Consider the following 19,674-nt stretch of genomic DNA (forward strand, 5'->3'; position numbering starts at 1 on the left):
GTAGTCACAGAACCAGTCAGATCCCTGGAGGGTGGGCGGTGAATATAGCGATCCCTAGAGTACAGGGGTGTGTGCACAGCAGCTCACACACATTTTGCGTCACCTCCATAGTATTCTAAAAATGAAATTTAAGCTAAAAATCCAAACTTCTAGATTTTGGGGGAAGAAAAAAGGGAAGAACTGAGAACTATGGTCCTGCATTCTTGCCAAGTAAATACTGGAGCAGAATTAAGAATCTTGTTATAAGTAATGGGAACTCCAAGCCAAAAGAAACCTGGAAAGCCCCAATGTAGGTTAGAAGGGAAGGCTGGTGATATAAAAGCTCAATAAAGACATCAAGAGCCATTTTCTCTCTGCTTTTCTGTTCTTCTAAGGTATTAGCTTCTTCATGGTTTGTGTTCTCTCATGGGGACAAAATGGTGGTTGTAGTTCTAGACTTCACAACTGCATTCTGTACCTCTGACAGAGAATCAGTCTGTTTGAATCTCAGAATTTTCAACAAGGGTACCAAGCTTTGCGCTGAGTGAATTATCTTAAACTAGTAATATCTGCAGCTTGGGGGGATCATGTTGTGCACTGGCTTAAACAGAGACACTTTGACATACGCACTATAGCAAATCTGATAAGTTTATACCAGACAAGGACATAACATGTGGCTTGGGTCCCATGTGAAGCACATGACTGCTACCTAGTGGGAGAGGGGAGGGACTGATGCAAGGGGACAGTTTCATTTTCCACTAAGTCCTGCTATCCCCCCTTGGTGCACAGGTGTTCTCCAATTTACCATGTTTTCTACTACTCCTGATGGCCTGTCATCTGCTCATTTAAGTCAGGCTTTCTTGGTATTAGACAATTATTCTCATTCACATTTTCTCTTATCGTATAAATGAAAGAACACACAGGCATTTAGAAATACACAAAAGTCTGAATCATTTTCCACTTGGGGATGTTGAGGGAGTCTGAGATATATCTTGCAGGTGTTCATCAGGCAGGGAGAATTACCACCAAATGGCACAAATGAACCAACGGTAGAACACAGGGCTTTTCATGCTGTTAACATGTTGGCAAACATGATGTGGACTGTGGACCTGAGGAATTTATGGTTCACATGGATGAGATAAATTCCACTTAAGAGTCAAATTCAGTTCACAGATGGGAGGCGATGGAGTAATCAGGTCAATTTAGTTATGATAGGCAGAGACTGCCTGTTGCCTATGCAGCACTTGGGGAATCCCTGTTACAGAGGTAGGATCTAGTGCTTTGTCTGCCAAAACAGGGCTAAACTAGTATAATTAAGGTACCCCCACACTGGTTTGTAAGTATGTCCCAAGTTTCCCTTGCTTGATTGGCTCTTGGTTGGAAAATGAGTATTAACTGTGTGTATTATATATAAACCCATGAGCACAACTATGTGGTTTTTCTGGTAGCTGATGAACAAAGTTACAAATAAAGGTATTGTGGATTTAGAATAGGTAAGTTGGGAGGATGGCATATCTGGAAAGATGGGCCTAGGGGCATCCTCTAAAAGGTGCTGGGCACTTTTAGTGTAGAAAGAGCCCTAGAGTCTCTTGGACAGGAGTGGACAATGAGAGTGAAGAGGAGGAGCCTAAGAGGGAAGGGGAAGGGGCTGGAGCTTGATTTGCTGACGGCTGACATTGCTTTAAGGATAAAGGAGGACACCATCATTAGGAAAGTTCTGGAATTAAGACTAGAAGATGGACAGCTGATGACAGGAAACTCTGTTCTAAGAACTGACCATTTGGGCTTTAAAGATGCTTGTCAATCTAGTGATTCCTTCCTTGACCTTGAACATCTTTATCTCCTTCCCTGTATACTGAGGAGTCAAGGGATAATATCTAGCATTCTCTTAGCTGGTAGGTAATATCTTCATTTCCAGAAAGAGTTGTCATTCCTCCTCCTCACCACTTCCCTCTTCACTGGTGAAAACACCCAGTCAAGGACCAATGATTGATCTTTGATTGATAAAAGCTCTGGTAGGGGTGGGGGGAACCACCAGGTCACCAGATATGATTGCTGAAGATTACTGAGGATCTCACTACAGGAGGAAAAAGCTAGCAAAGGCATATGTTGTTTAAGTAGATACATATTTTGTTTCAACCAGGTACCAGAGACTGTTTTCTAGTCCTGTGATGAATATACAGAACCAAACAAAAATAGATTAAATACATCTCCAAACTTTATGGACTCAGCTCTGTATCTTGCCCCAAGTCTGATGAGAAGGGTAGGGGAATGAGGTGAAAACTGAGATTAATCAAAGATTAATGAACAAGACCAAATCATACATGTGGAGATAAATTTATAGTAGTGAGAACTTCTATGAAAGAAATGAATTTTAGAGACTTTTAGAGAAGAGAAAAAGGATCTAAGTAGGCGGTCAGGCATGTGAATTGAGAACAAGGTGAAGAGGCAGCAGGGAACAGAGAGCTCCAAGTAGAGGGAACAGAGTGTGTGAAGACTCTGTGCAGAAGGAAGCAGAATGGAAGGGTAGATCTGATAAAAAGTTCAGTGTGATTGGAGGTAAGTGAAAGATGAGTCGAGAGAAGAACACAAGGGCCTAACTGTTGGAATAGTTGCACCCTCTTAGGAGGCTGAATTTTTAACTTAAGCACAATAGGACACCACTTATGGTGTGTGTCTGTATATGCATGTGTGGGCACATGTATGCATGTGTGGGCACATGTGTGATGTGTGTACGAGAGAAAATGAGAGAGAATGCACTGACTCGAGCCGTGGTTTGGGGAAAAAGCACTCTGAGTATGGAGCAGAGGTGGGAATAATCAGGAAGGTGTGACAAGGCCATACAGCCCTTTGATCTGGTGGTCCCACCACTGAAAAGGACTGCACTGCTTCTGCATTCTTTTTGTTTTTATTTTTTTTAAAGATTTATTTGTGCACACAGAACTGGGGTACAGGCCAGAGATGCAGGAGCAGTGAGAGGATTCACCAGAGACAGAGTGGGGAGCAGAACAGGGTGACTGATGAAGTACACTGCTGAGGGGAGCATCAGGTGGTCAGGAGAGGTCTGCCACGCCATGTGGTCACCTCTGGAGCAGGCAGGGATTGAACTCATGTGGAAGTGGTTTTAGCTTCCTAGTGCTGTGCTTTAACCCACTCCACCACCAGGGAGGGCCCTACTTCTGTATTCTTACTGGACAGAACTATGGGTTATGCTGATCTGGAACCCTGGTGTCTACCTGCTCCACTCCTGTCCCCACCAGAATCTCTGTCAGTTTTAGGACCCTCATGGAGTTTCAAAAGCCTATGGGGCTCATGTTCCTGATGACACAGCTTCCAGATGTATAAGCATTCTGCTCTCCAGACAGCATCAGATGAAGAAATTCTGCCTTGGAAATCAAACCTCTCTCCCTCACCACACACACTCTCTCACTCACTCACTCACTCACATACTCACATGTTCAACGGTACCCTGAATATCTGTCAGAAACCTTTCCCTCCCTCCCCACCCCCCCCACAAATGATGATTTATGAGAGACTGCTCTATTTCCCGCCTTTCTCTTGCTCTATTTCAGGAGAATATATCCAGACCATGTGTTTTTGCTTAGCCTGACACATTCCAAGCAAGGTTTCTGTATTCCATGTGCTGGTGAAAGGTTCTCCTTTAAAAAGTAGGGGGAAAAAAAAAAGAGAGAGAGAGAGAAAGAAAAATCTCAACCCACCTTCCTTGGGTGACTAGAGGAGAGGGCTTTCTCTATATACTGGACATCCCCTGGGCGGCCTGTTCAGCCACTTTCCTGCCAGGCTGTGGGGCCTGCCGACAATCCCCCCTTTTCACTGGAGTGCCCCACTTCAATCATGAGGAGAGCTGGGAGGCATGAGAGGTGGCCCCCACGGTCTTTCAGCTCCTCAGGTTCCCCTAAACACTTTCCTTCCTGGGGCCTTTGAACTTGGAGTGCTCACAGGCTGGGATCATCTATCTCCCACCCTTCACACTGAGGACCACCACCTCCTGAAGGCCCCAGATTAAATAATGCCGTCATGACATAAAGTGCCTTTCCTTCCCAGCACCCTACCCTAAGTCCGTGTCCTGGGTAATTGCTGTCTCAGTGTCTTGCTTCTTTCTTTCAAGCCAGTTATCAGGCATCCAAATTATTATACTCAGGTCCTTACTATTTTCACTTCATGCTTTCATTAGCTGAGGCTCAGCTAGCTACGTTCATGGGCCAAACCTAACTTACTGCCTGTTCTTGTAAGTGAAGTTGTACTAGGACACAGTGAGTCAAGCTTGTTTCCGCATAGGTCATCTGTCGTTGCTTTTGCTATACACAGCAGAGCTGAGTTGTGACAGAAACTGTATGGTTTTCCAAGCCTCAGATTTTTATAGTCTGGCCAAGGACAGAAAAAGCTTAGTGATCCCCATTTTAGACTGTAAGCTCCAAGAGGGCAAAATTTAAGTTTGTCTTTTTTATTAGCATATTAGTGGTTCTTAGCTAGGAGGCTAGCCTAAAATTAGTACTCGGTAAACATCTGTGGAAAGAGAACACTTCAAAAATGCTAGGTTTTTGAATCAATAATCAAGAGGACAACCTTTAGATTTAAACTTCAGACTCTTTTAAATCTCAGATTTTTTATTTTTCTTTTTAAGGTTGACCTTGAACTTAGCTTGGAATTAGAAACCAAAGAGAAGATACTCCAGGTCCATAACACAGTGCCTTTAAGAAAAGAAAAAAGGTACCATCCTAAAAGAAAGAGGGGAAACCCAACACTCAAACTGGATTTTAAAAGACGAAAAAAGTCATCAATATGAACAATTGTGATTTATGAGGCCACAGAGGGCTGTCCCTCATTACAATAGCAGCCCCCAAGCAGCAGCCCAAAAGGATAGAAATGGAAAGGGGTGGGGTGAGGGGAATGGGAGAAAAATATTCATTAGCTTGATTTTTTTTCTCCAAGTGAGTAAAGACATCTTGGTGATAAAAGGTGAGCACTTACACAAATATTACTTAATGAAGCAGTTGGAAAACTCTTTTGTATCATTGTCAAGGTTTTTTAAGTCATGTGATCTTGGTAAAATATTAGGAATATTTTAACTGAACTCGGTGAAAACCTTGAAAAATGATCAGAGACATCTGATGTGGGTTTAGGTACGAGAGCACTTAATACCTTATCTGTTGGTCACAAGCTTCCTGGATAAATCACTACATGAGACAGATCTTTGCTAACACTTCCAGAAGACCTGGGACACAATTCCATGCATTATTGACCAACAAGACATAGGAGTGGCAATTAGGAGACTGATGAAGACACAGTGCCCAAAATTAACCACTTTATTTTTTTTAAAGATTTATTTATTTGTGCATAAAGAACTGGGGTACAGGCCAGAGATGTGGAAGGTTGAGAGGATTCACCAGAGACAGAATGGGGAACAGAACAGGCAGACTGACGAAGTACACCGCTAAGGGGAGCAGCGGGCAGGTCAGGAGAGGTCTGCTGCACCATGTGGATCACCTCTGGGGCAGGCGGGGATCGAACTCATGCGGAAGTGGCTTAAGCTTCTTAGTGCTGTGCTTTAACCCACAAGGGAGGGCCCCACTTCATTTTTTTAAAGCTGAACATAAGAAGTCAGATAAACAGTGAACACAACTGTTTCCAGATAAAACAAAAGCCAAAAAAAGTCTAGACTTTTTTCAACACTTCTGGTCATCCTCGAAATATAGGAACTCTTTGGGCCCAGATGTTGTAAAGGAGACAAAGAAATAAACTAGAAGAGGCATCAAGGAGACAGCAGTCAATCTGTGTTCTAACAGCTGAACCATCTGGAGATGAGCAAAGAAGGATCCCTTTTCCATAAGGTATGTCAGCTTGCCACACCAGAGCAGCCCCAAGGACACCTGCCATCTAGTAGAGTCTGAGAGGCTCTAAAATCTGGGCATCATGGTCCCAAAAAAGCCTGAAGATCATAACCAGAGAAAAACTAGGAAGAGGCCCTTGAGGCCACTAGTACGCCATCCAAGGAGGGACTTCCCACAGGTACTGACCCTGCCTTACATCCCAGAGAGTAAGAGCCTCCTTAAACGGGAGGGCCTGGTCTTACTTAACTCATCTTAGTCCAAGCCCATCACAGTTTTGTTCTTCTCAGAAGAACAATGGAAGCTAAATTTACTTTTTAAGCGAAGCAATGATGTCCTTCACTTAGAGTGTGATGAAATAGAAAAATCCCAAGATGATAAATATCCATCAACATGTTAAGATACATTTTGTTTTTATGAATAAGGCACAAGCTATTCATACAGCACTGAGGAGATTAGGTAATAAGGTATGAGGATTTGCTCACTTTAACCAGGACACATACAAAAATGCATTAATAAGTACAACTGAAAGAGGAAAATTAGAGTTTGAGACCAGGATAATTAAGAAGCAAACTTAGAGGTTGTTTTGTCCTTATTTCCAGAGATGAACTAGCTATCCAATACTAATTACTTTGTCCATTCTTGTCAGTCTCAAAATATATAATTGTGACTTTCATTGCATTTTGACCAACACAGGTTCACTCAGGAAGTTGTGATGTGTTCTGACTATGCAGGCACAGTCCCATGTGACAGATCTCTTTTTGACCATCCTAAGTAAAGAAGAAAAATATTGGATGGTTTCACTTATAGGAGGAATATAGGGGCACCAAATAAGGCACAGGGGAAAAATAATACAATACAAAACACAACACAATAAAACCAATTATAAACCAGAAACATCTGAAAGGGGAGAGGGAGGGAGAAGGGACAGGAGGAGGGAGGGAGGGGCAAAAAAAAAAAACAAAAAAAAACAAACTGTGGTGATGGTCCACAGGTGGATTGGGGGAGGAAATTCTATGGAATCCACACCTGAGGAGGGGGAAAGTAAACACTGTATTAACGTAAAATACAAAACAAAAACAAACAAAAAATCCCAAAATGAACTGTAAGCCACCAGCATAAACAGTTTGCAAATTGCTACTGGATGGCTACTCTAAGTACAGACAGAATTCTTCTCAGTCAACTAATGAGCAATGACACCTGAAAGTTCCCTGTCTTTGGGAGGGCACATCTACTTGATTCCGAGTCAGCATTTCTGGTTTCTAGTAAAGAGCTCAACAAACACAGCTGGATTCTACTGCGATGTGTCTACCTTTCCAACTGTGAACTCACTTGACGCTCTCCTACTCTAGCTCAGCCAACCCTGTGTAGTTGGGGAAAATGAGATCTGTCTTCTTAAGTCACCCAATGGCAAGAGCTCAGAAATGAATATCTCAACAAAGAAAAAATAAGCAACAGCATCTGGTTCTCTTATCTGTAGCAAGCCAGAGCTTAGGCGCTTGTACCGTGCAGAGGTGCCTGAAGAGATGTTATATTGATTATGAGATACAATTGTGAATTTTATTACCTTCTGGGAAAAAATAGAAAACATAAAAGCAAGAGTTTTGTGCCAGATGTAAGAACTAAATGCTACGGTTATCTGATTAGCATTAGAGACATGTGCTTTGAATGTGAAACACTTGTAAGTCTCCCCAGGTGAGCTCTCGATCTTATCTGTGCTGGTTATGTCAGACTTTTATATGCTTGCTCTTCTCAAATGGGACCCAGATGAAATTCAATCTTTTGCCCAGAAGAGATTGGGGAGTTCATTGCATTGCTTTATTTTAAAGCCAGAGTGGTTTTTATATGAGAAAGACACAACTTTGAGACCTTTCTTAGAATTACCAGGAAGCACGAGACAAGAAGACCCCAGGAAGTCAGTGGGGTACTTCCTCTCTGTACAGCACATGGGATAGCTCCCCTGTTTTCCCTAATGTTGGCGTAAACTCCTTTTTAAAATGTCAGCTCTGATGGCAGATGCTGTCTCTTGATTCTCTATATTAAAGCTGACAGAGAGAATCTCCCAATCACCACCATCATCCATATGTTAAATGCATTCTTCTATATCTGGTTTGATTCCCCCAAATCTACCTCCAGGGGTTCTACATACCCCCAGCACTTAAACCTTTTCTTCTTGAAGAGTGCTATGGGGGTTCAGATGGAGCCAGGTCACAATGTTCCTTCTAGTCTCTCAAACTTTAACAGCATTAACTGTTTTTTATAATGATGCTACCTTGTGAAAGTAGGATGGGGAGAGACAGATGCTCTCATACATTTCTGGAAGGAATATAAACTGGCAATGCCTTTTAGTTGCGCAATTTGGCAATGTCTTACAAGCTCTTAATGTGTACATAACCTTTTATTCAGCAACTTTACTTGTAAGGAAATAGTCTGACAAAGGTACAAAAAATTATATGTACAAAGTTATTCACTGGAGCATTTTGATGACAGAAAGTAATTGGCAACCACCTAAAACTCCCAATTGTGGAGCTGGATATCATGGTACATCACTACCATGAGAGACCAGCCCATTTACAACAAAGTTATTCAAAAACTTAAAAAAATGTTCCTTAGGTACCACTATCTCAAACCTCAGTGAGGTTTTTACTACCTATGAAACCCATAACCTGCATGCATGGTTAATGGGAATGTAGACTGGCCCAGCCCCTTTGGAAAATGGTATGGAGTTTTCTCAAAATAGATGTATTATGTGATTCAGCAATCCCTCTCCTAAGTACCTACCTGATGAAAACAAGAACACCAGTTCAAAAGGATACATGTATCCCTATGTTCACTGCAGCAATATTTACAATAACCAAGCCATGGAAACAATCCAAGTGGCCAAAGGACAAGTGAGTGAATAAAGAAGATGTGGTATTTATAGACAATGGAATACTACTCAGCTAACAAAAAGATAAAATCTTGCTATTTGGGTGACATGGACAGAAATGGAGAGCATTATGCTAAGTGAAATAAATCAGAAGGAGAGAGAAAAATAGCAGATAATTTCACTGACGTGGAATATATAGAAACAAAGCACAGTGACAGACGAAACCAAATAAAACTGAACCATGGGCTCTGACTACTGAACTGAGGCTATCAGGACAGAGCTGGAGAGCAAAGGGTGAAAGGGGCCCAAAAGACTGTGGTGGAAGGTTACTGGTATCTGGTGGTGAGCATGGAGATGTGAACCCGTGCTCTTAACTCATACACAGTGTGATAAACAAACAGTGCCATGATAGAAAAAAAAAGTTAGAAAACACAAATATGCATTTAGTAATCCAGTGCTATAAGTATGGTGTGTGTGTATATGTGTGTGTACATGTATATAAGGAATAAAAAGCTTATTAAGTGGTTATTTTTAGGGGAGGGACTATGAGTAAATTCTTTTTTATTATTTTGGCCCTATGTATCATATAATTTTTCTAGAGTGTCTATTTAACACTTACGGAATAATTAACAACTGTGAAAAACCAAGCAAAATCCTCATATCCCTCTGGATTTGATGTCTCAAATCTCAGAAAGGTTTTCAATACCTATGCACCTGTCCCCTCTCATAGCTCTACAAATACGATATTTGATGTGGTCAATCTTCCTCTGTGGGAAGCATAATGCATTGGTTTCTCACTTTACTTCCTACCGTGAGAAGCAGCAGAAAAGATGAGGTCTATACGCTCAGACATGCTCAGATATCCTGCTAGCACCTCTGTGCACACACCAGCTTCTCTTCCTCAGGCTTGTTCACCTGCTCTGGCAGGCATTCAAATTCCTTCCTCATTGCCCTCCCAGGGCCTTGGAAAAGACAGTGGGTTTTTGAGATTCCTCACCACCTTCCTCCTTGAACAGAAAGATAAAGAATTATTTATTTCTCTCTTCCCATTAAATTCGGCATTCTTTCACTCCAGGTGATCTCCTTTCTTGCTTTCCCAGGTCCGCAGAGCCAGGGCTATTGCTCATCAGCCCAGTAATCAGCAAGAGTACACATACTCTGCTTCTCCACACATCCTCGCTCAGCTGCTACTCTTCTTGTGTCTCCTAACCCAACATGTAAATCTTCTTGCTTGCCACTGCATGTTATTCTGGAATTTCAAATTCTCCTTTTCCCAAATATGATGGGGATGGGAGCTCCAGTCTCCACTCTTGGACAGAGGCAGGATTTTATCCCTGTTCATCCATCCTCATCATCAGCTTCATTGTGAACTTTGGAAATTATCGCTTTAGTTGGAACCCTGGGGTATGTTACAAAGGAAGTCCTCGGGCACACCTACCTGTGAACTCTTTTGAAATACTTGTCTTCAAGATGCATAAGATCTTATTGGGAAGATATGATATGACACACTTTCACTGGCCCATCCCTACTAATCCAATTCCCACCTCACCTGCCAACTCAAACTACCTTTCTAAAGCAAGAGTAACTTCTCTGTTTACCAAACCCATCTCCATTACACAGTGTCTTGGCTGTTTACCTCTCTAGGAGGTCTCTGTCCTAAGGACCACATCAAGCTCAGGGGAATTCAGAGGACTTCACTCAGATAGATTTAGGTCTCTAGCTGTGTGACCTTGGACAAATCCCTTTCCCTCTCTGATCTTCCTTTATAAAATGGTGACAACAGTGTCTACTGTGCACTAATGTTTTTGAAAGTAAAGAAAACGCAGTGGGAGTATGTGATAGGGACCCTTGTTTTCTTGGCCTAAATCCCTTTGGCTCAGAAAGAAATTCAGTGCACTTTTTTCTTTCTTTCAAGAGACATCAAATTTGAAATAATAACAAAATCATTTTGATGCAGAGTCATTTTTGTCTTAACCAGCAGAGAGGAACAAAGTCATTTGAGGAATAAAATGAAAGACTTGTTGCTGCGGTTTTTGTATTTTGGTTTATCTTACCCCCTGAGTCGATTCTTCTGTTTTCCCTTTAAACAGACACAGCAGAAGCAGTTAAATGAGCAAAACCTGAATGCACACAAGCAGGGAGTCCATTTTAGGTTGTGATGAATAAATTATACAGAGGTTTTCAGCCTGAATTTTCTCCTCAGCTGACAGGTACCTTGAGCCACTTTACTGCCCAGGAACCAGTGTTTACCAGGACAAACATAGACAAAGCTAACCAGTGCAATCCTGGCCAAAGGTGGTCTTATGTTGGCTTTCCCATTAAGCCCAATTGTGGGGATCCTCCCTTTTGTTTTTCTCCAGTTCAGGGGAATTGCAATAGGAAGAGAATCCACCCCCTCCCCTGCCATCCTGAAACAGCCATCAAGCTATCAGCAATGGGGCAGCTCTACCCAATCTGGCTGATAAACTCAGACACGTAGAGAAGGGTTTCTGACAGGTTAGGAGTTGACAGCTTGATAAATGGGAAAGAGACACCTGAATCTGTCTGTGACAGATGCAGTTTTCGTGAACTTTCTTTCGCTCCTGGTGGCAGCCCCCACCCTGGGAACTAGAGAAGGGCGTCCTTATCCTGAGCTGTTTTCAGGTCCTTGAAGCAACATTTCTCACAGGATGAGAGACCAGTTAGCATTCTAATTCTTCCTCACCATCCTTTCCTTTAAAAACAAGACAAAAACTCTTCTGAACTGGGCTGCATGAGAAAACCCAGAAGCAGTGTATTTTTGGGAGTCCAGCCAGTGAGTTGCCTTCTGTCTGCAAATGACACCGCTTACAGCTGTCACAGCAAGTTACAGTTATTCTGTGTATGGGTTATCACAAACTCATTCCTATTCTTCTCTATGCAGATTTTTACTCCCACCCATGACCAGAAGTGCCCTTTTCTTGCAAAGCAAGTGTCCTGCTCTCATGGAGCTTATGTCTATATGGAAATCATGTGGAAACTGAACAAGATAAAGCAAAGGACATGTACACAGTATCAGCTGATTGCAAGTGAGTATTCACCAGCATCTTCGCTATTACCAGATATGGTCAAGGTCACCTGTCCTTACCGTGGCATGACCTGGAGCTCCTCTGCTCTGTGCCTACATCAGTCATCTGTGAGGTTGGGGGGAAACCAGCTGGACAGTTGGCTGGAGGATCTTGTATTACAGGAACCAGACACTCAGCTCTTTAGCTTCTAGTAAGCTGAACAGATAGGGAGTTTTACTTTTCCTGGTAATCCTGCTTCTTCCCATCCCATCCCATCCCAGCCCAGGAACTTAGACCCCATTCCTGTGCTTCACAATCAGATTTAAACTTTAGCCTGTTTCTTGCCTTCTAGAGTATCTATGTTAAGTCACCAAGAAGTGAATATTACTTTTAATAAAAACTGTTATATCAATATTTGTGGGAAGGAGTGCTTGGGGAAGGGGTCCAGATATTCATAGCCACTAAGACAGAACCCTGGGGTCCCAGAGCCCTTGGCTGCATAAAAATGACTACCTGGGGCCATTTCTCTGTGGTTTACCTCTAGAGAGCATCCCTTTCATCCTCCCTCTCTTGAGCATGGTCCAAGTGAAAGATACTGTTCTATATTCTAGAACTATCTTGGGAAATCAGAAGACTCAGTCTCTCCCCTCTTGTACTTAAGCTACAGTTAGAGAATAGGAGGAAAATACAACAACTTGTGAGAAGAACTTTAAAAAGTTGCAGATTAAGGTAAGTGTTCCATAGATGTAGTTGTGGTGATGGTTCAGAAAGTTTTTGGAGGAAGCTGTACAGGCTGGGAGGTGGGAAGTTTCTGGAGTGGTAGCAACTCTGAGCAGAGATCTGAGGAATAAAGATCCAGCAACACAACAGAGAGACACACAGATGTTCTCCTAGCAGATTGGGGAAAAGAGAGCAAGAGACAGAGGATGGGACAGGATGAGACTGAACAGGAGACAAGGAAATGGGTTATTTGTAACCTGGAGGGACCAGGTGAGGAGTTTGACTGAGCCCAGGTGGCTGATGAACCGCTTATGGGGCAGAGCCCAGGAAGGAGAGAGGTATGAAAGTGACAGATGACATGTTTTTGGGAATTATGGTGGACCATCTCTCCTTGACCTGTTTCCTGGCAACATGGGTGAAGATGTGCTAGATCTTATGTTTGCATCTGATTTCCTACTTGTTAACTGAACACCTTCCAAAAGACAAATGCCTTTTTGCGCCTCAGCTTTCTTACCTGTAAAAGAGGTGTAATACTCACCGACCTTAGGGATACTGGAAGGGGTTAAGGGAGGCGGACTTGGTGGGGCACATGGTGAGTTATGGGACTAGGTCTAGCGAGTGTTCCCTGACGGCTGGTTGGTTTTCTTTGTTGTCTTCCACAACGTGTACCTGTCGCCGTCTGTTTTAACTCAGTGTGCTTGTGCTCTGCACGGGTGTGAGCAGCATGCAGCATTTCACCCACACTTCAGGGCAGCTGTTGTCACTCTGCCCTCTCCTCCCATCCGCCGGGTCCAATGCATTCTTTCCCAAGTCCTTCCTACCCCCCATGTCGTGCCACAACTATGCCCTGCATGAATTTGGAGGCTACTTTCTCCTCTCTAGGTGTCATTTCCTGGTAAAAGCAGAGATTAAGAAGTGTGTGGCTGAGCTGAAATGCTGGAAGTGACTGGGGCATGCTTTCTTTAGATGACCTTTGAAATTCTTTTCAGCTTCAGGATGCTAAGCTTCAGCCTCACATCCATTCTGGGTAATGTCCTTGCAGAACCCAAAGGAATGAAGGGACACAGACAGGTTCCTGCTGTCTTGCTTTGTGTCTGTCATGAATATGTGACAGTTTTCTTACTGTCAACTTCTGACTCCTGGTCAGAAGCAAAATCATCTAGAAATAAGTTTTCTTCCCTGAGAAAAATTTAAATAGCTGTACTAAGACATAATTCATATCCCATCCAGCCATTTAAAATGTACAAGTCAAGGCTTTTTAGTATATGCCCAATATGTACAATCATCTCAAATTATAGTTTTCATCACCTCAAAAAGAAACCCATTCCTGTTGCTAGTACTCCATCTTCCCAGTCCTTCCCCAGATCTAAGCAACCATTAATGGACTTCTTTGTGTCTTGAGATTTCCTAATTCTGGATTTTCCTATAAATTGAATTGTATAACATGTGCTATTTTATGACTGATTTCTTTCAATTAGTATAATGTTTTCCAGATTCATCTATGGGGTGGCATGTACCAGTACTTCATTACATTTAATGGTTGACTACTATTCCGTCATATGGACATACCATACATTGTTTACCTATTTGTCCAGTGTGGATGTTTGATTTCCACCTTTTGGCTGTTATGAACAATGCTGCGATACATATTCATGTACAAGGTTTTATGTGGACATATGCTTTAATTTCTCTTTAGAAGTAACTTTTTAAAACTTCCCTTTGGGGTCCTCTCTGATGGTGCAGCAGGTTAAAGCACAGCACTAAGAAACTAAAGCCGCATCAGCATGAGTTCGATCCACGCCCCGGAGCTGACCCATATGGCACGGTAGACCTCTCCTGACCCACCCACTGCAACCCTCAGCAGTGTACTTTGTCGATCTGCCTGTTCTGCTTCCCACTCTGTCTCTGGTGAATCATCTCACTGCCCCTACACCTCTAGCCTGTACCCCACTTCTGTATGTATAAATAAATAAATCTTAAAAAAAAAAACCTTCCCTTTGGATACATTTTCCCACTGATAGGATGATAATAGCCATTATCATAACAAATAATGTAAATTGTGTTATTAATTGATGTTGGGAACTGTTAAATTTATCTCATTGAATCCTCACACAAATGGCCTAAATAAAATAGGTACTATTATCTGATTTGCAAAGAAGAAACCTGAGGCTTAAAGATGTTAAATAACACAAAAGATAAGAGAACCCTCTAGGTGTTATCCAGGTTTGTTTCCCATCTTTGAAGAACCAAACATAAAAAAAAACAGATTGATCCTGAAAACCATTTTTTCCCCCAAGGGTCAATATCCCTTGTGATACCTTGGGCTCACCTTCAATTGTATATTCATTTTTCCAGCAAAGAACTGATATTTTTTCCTATAGTTTTTACACAAAGCCAATGAAAAAAATGAAAAAATAACATGAGGGTCCTCCTTGGTAGTGCAACGGGTTAAAGTGCAGCACTATGAAGCTAGAAGTGGCCACTTCAGCACAAGTTCGATCCCCAGCTGGCCAGGGAGCTGACCCACAAGGCGCAGCAGACCTCTCATGTCTTGCCCACTGCTCCCCTCAGCAGTGTATATCGTAATCTGCCTGTTCTGCTCCCCACTCTGTCTCTGATGAATCCTCTGCACCTCTGCCTCACTGGCCCCTGCACCTCTAGCCCGTACCCCAGTTCTGTATGCATAAAATAAATCTTTGAAAAGAATATGAAAAAATAATGGGACAAAAACTACATAAATCAACATATGCATTCACAGATAGAGAATTCAGAGTTGTCTCATAACCCTGATATAACCAAGGGGAGTCACCATGGTCCAGTTTCTACATGCAATGATTTGGGAGGAAGGTAACCAGAAATAGTTATAAAGGAGTTTTATTCTCTACTACCATCTCCGAAATTACACTGAACTAGAGGAACACTTTTCAGACACTTCCCGAACTCCACGTGCCACATGCATTTGTCATGGTGCTCTGAATTCTTTTACTTGCCAGCATACCACATTCTTCAGTCAATCCTGCCATTTACTACCACTCAGGAATTGTCTCTCTATCCACCCTCCAAAATAGTAGAGGACTTTCTAGTAGAGGACTAAAGTGAGGGAGGCAACAAGGAATAATGGAACAGAGAACAACGAAGGAGCAAAAAAGGATGAAACTATTACATGTAATTACATTTTCTTCTTAGTGTACATTCAGTTTTCATTAGTAAGAATGGGAAAATTCCTCCTAGTTTAAGGAGTCCCGCTCAGATCATTTAACCAATGGATTTCCATGAACAGTAAATAGAGACATAAAATGTACTGTGCACACGAACAGTGGAATGAATAATTTACTCAGTTGTAGCTAAAATGCACATGGCCACCAAGGCAGAGGTAGCTGATCCTCACTGTTCACAGATTTCATCTTTGTGAATTCACCTTACTAAAACATATTTAACACACATCACATATCAATACTTGCCAAGCTTTTGGGATCATCTGTGGGTATGTGCAGAGTAACAGAAGATGTGAATTGCCAATGCATGCATTTGCAGCTACAGTAAATGAGACTCTGCCTCCTTAAGTTTTATACTGAGATGAGCATGCATGGAAATCGTGGGGACAGGGCAAGGGTACGAGAGATTCAGTTTCAGGCCAGTTGGATGAGGTTTGAATTCCAACTCTGGCACCTATTAGTGGGGGGCCTCTGGGAAGCCACTTAGCATTTCTGAACCTCGTTTTCTGTTCTATAACATAGGGAAAACAGCATCAACCAGTATGAGCAGTTTTTAGGATTTAAGGTGAAAATCTCTGTGCGGTATGTGTGCCCATGCCTACCCTAGGGGCAACAATTCAGCATTCACTAATTCAGTGTTCACATTAACTATAGACTGTGACTATTGTGAATTACAAGGATGGACTACATATTGATTTTATCCTGTGGTGACTAAGATGATGGAGAGGAATTTATAGTCATTCTTGGAAACTCGCAGGGGTGTAGGCATTCAGCTCAGGACTCATCTGTCCAGGACTCATACACTCAGATTTCTGTGTCTGTTTAAACATCACAAAAACTTACGAGATGGGAGACTTTAGACTTTAAAAATCATCTGTCTCTTCAATTTCTTCTCCGCCCCCATCATAAACCCTTTCTTTAAATGAAATCTGACATGAAAACCTTAATATATAAATCAGATAAAAGTAGAGCTAGATACTTGAAAGAACAGACCCAGGGGAACCTGGAGTCTTGACAGCTAGGATTTTCTTCCCATCTTTTCTCCCTACCCCACTGTAGCCCTAACCCCCGGGGCTGGTCTAGAATCTAATCAAAGAGTCTGAAGACCATTGATTTAGCCCAAAATGCTCATGGCTTGAGTATATTCCAACTCTGAGAAGTAAATTTCCTAACAGCATAAATTAATAAATTCCTAAAGAATAAGGCCTTGCAAATTTAGTAAGCTATTGTGATTTCTCCAAGGTTGTTTACCCTTGTCCATCAGGACTTGCCTCTAACTTATTGTCTTCATCTCCCCCTATCCCTGGACACCCAGGACATAGGAAGGAAGGACTTTTTTTGTTTGACAAGGAGGATATCACAGTATTAACTAATTTCAATCCTAAAATGGGATATATTCCAACGTCTGAATATAAATCTGGTCACTTGAAGTCCAATTCAACATCATCAAGGTGGCAGGAGTGGGAAATGGATTCCTAGCTCACAAGCTTTCATGAAAAATACAAATAACTACAAAACCATAATTATTAAAGCATTCTGTTCTCCTCATTTGGGATATTTTATATTGTACTTTTTTTTTTTGAAATAGATCTATATAATTACTTACTTGTCTAATTTTTTTTCAGTGAGTTTGCTTTAAAATTTAGAAAATTAATATCCAAAGAGGTCAAGTGTCTTGCAATGAGCTGGAGAACAATCTGATGCCTTTGTCTTTTGGTTCGCTGCCTTCTCCATGCTTGACATTATTTATTGAAGTCAGATCAGTAAGGGCCTCAGACTTACGAAATAGAACAATACTGCTCAGCAGAAAGAGTAAAATCCTCTGCTGACCCTGCCTTCTTTCCAGTTCTAACTAAATCTTGGCCTAGACTACGCCAGGGAAGATAGGCTCCCAAAAGAAAACAGAATTTAAAAAAGTAAGTTACATTCTGGACTTGGAGTTTTGAAGAGCCCAGGTGACTGAAGGGTAACTTAAGGGCTTTCCAAAGGGCCATCTGATTGCACAGATGTTCACATCACTGCTGTGTGCAGAAACAAACACTTGCATTAATTGGACTATATTGTATTTTCCTCCCAAACCAGCTCCATTTAGAAGATACTGCTGAACTCTGGAAGTATCCTAAGGAATGATTAGGAGAGATGACTTTTAAAAAGGCAGTTCAGAATGTGAACTTCTTCTTTCCCTGAGAATAGCTGTCCCCCACCTCTTCTGCCCTGGGCCCTTTACCAAACAGTCTGAGTCTCTGCCACATTATGCTTTCTTCTACCCCCCTGTTCTCATAGCTCCCTTCCACGGATCTGTTCCCAGTTGGTGCAGGGCATTCAGGAAATTCCAGAGCAGGTAGCCCTGATTTACCTGGTAAAACAACTCTACCTTTAGCTTATTCTCTGAGGATGGGGCCATCACTTCTCAAAATCATGACCATTTGCTGGACTTTTCAACCTGGTTTCAGAGGGCTGGGCCCCCATCATTCCTTTTTCTGGAATGCGTCCCATAGCATCCTCTGACCCGAGCACAGGTTAGGGACAAACAGCATCCACATGGAGCAGAACTGCAGGACAGAAGGCACTTCCCGGATAAAGTGTTTCCAGAGAGTTGGTATGTGGTGTCCAGACAGAAACCTCTTTAGCCTGCTTAAGGTGGGCGGGGGAGAAATGAATTCGGTGTAGGAATGTCCCTGTTGTTGAGAAAACCCTTTGTCTACCCAGTCTCTGTGGGGCCTGGTACAGAGCAAAGATGGGGGCTCTTCTGGGTCAGCTTTGGTTCTAGAGTCCTACTTCTGCTAAAACAAATGACTTTATGGACCATCTGGTCGACTGCACATGTACCATTCCTGCCATGTACTGATGTTTAAAACAAGCCAATTGTGTGCTCATGCTTGTTCCTCTGCACACTCTTAAACACTTACACACACAGCATTTGTCTAAGAGGGAGACTGATGTGAAGGTTGTAGAGATAGAAAGAGGCTGAAATGGAGTTTTTTTGTGTGTCTTTGTTCTTCTGAATTTCAGCCACTTTCCCTGCAGGGCTCATTTCTTGTACTGTTCCCTGGATTCTCTCCTTTGCTTCCCTCCCTTACAAGGGTCTACTAAAAACCGGTTCTTCACCCCAATGCCTTCAATTGTCATTAAGCAATACAATTCTAGTCTGCTCAGCCCCTGCTCCAAGTGGGGCTCCACCTGCAGAGCCCCCTGAACTCTCAGCAGGGTCCCTGCTCTGCACCCTAGTGTTCTCCCTCCTACCAGCAGAAGGCCCAGGAGAGAGACTGACATTCACATTTGCTTCTGCTTCTTTAAGAGACAAAGTACCCAGGTGGGTTTTAATTTTAAATCACAATAATACTCTTTATAAACCAGCAATTTGAGTCTTACCTGGACCTCAACCCCCATCAGGAGCCCTGGGAACACCATCCCACAAAGGGCAGCCTGTCAGGCACATGGTACTTCCAAGAGCTTTTCATTCCTTTTATCATTCAGGCCTAAGTGTCTTATGAGATAGGCGCTATCATTATCTCCTTTTATAGAGAAGGAAACTGAGGCTCAGAGAGAACATGTCACTCCCATGAGTTGCAGAGTTGAGGACTTGACTCTTCTCTTATGCTCTTTTGCACTACAGAGCACAGAGTTCACTGTCCTCCACATGGCTGTACCTCGGAACTTCCTGGGGATTCAAGGACCCAGGATTTCCAGGTAGGTACAGAATTGCTATAGGGGTCACATACCACCTCTGGTCATTGCTAGAGGAGCCTTTGAAATCCCAGAGAATGTGGCGTTTTATGCTAACCAATCATCTGAAATTTCTACAATAAATGAAAAAATAAACATGCAGCTGAGGATATAATTCAGCTAACCTCGCTCCCAAATGAGGCTGATTCCAGATAGAAAGCAGATTTTCATATTTACTGTATGTGACAGCTGTAGGAATTAAATGAATCATCTGTCTATCTCTATCGCCTTCTTCCTCCTGTGCTGTATGTATCTATCCCTGGGGTTGTCTGTCTTCCCATTCCAGGAAG

General features: G+C 42.4%; 1 protein-coding gene across 2 annotated transcripts in view; it reads right to left on the minus strand.

The window, feature by feature from the left end:
• The window catches only part of SLIT3 (slit homolog 3 (Drosophila)), a 580,975-nt gene that overhangs the window by 263,679 nt on the left and 297,622 nt on the right, over window positions 1-19,674 (minus strand). The gene's annotated exons all lie outside the window — the stretch shown is intronic.

This window comes from Condylura cristata, unplaced genomic scaffold, assembly GCF_000260355.1.
Source record: "Condylura cristata isolate star-nosed mole 26May11 unplaced genomic scaffold, ConCri1.0 scaffold00008, whole genome shotgun sequence".
Taxonomy (NCBI): Eukaryota; Metazoa; Chordata; class Mammalia; order Eulipotyphla; family Talpidae; genus Condylura; species Condylura cristata.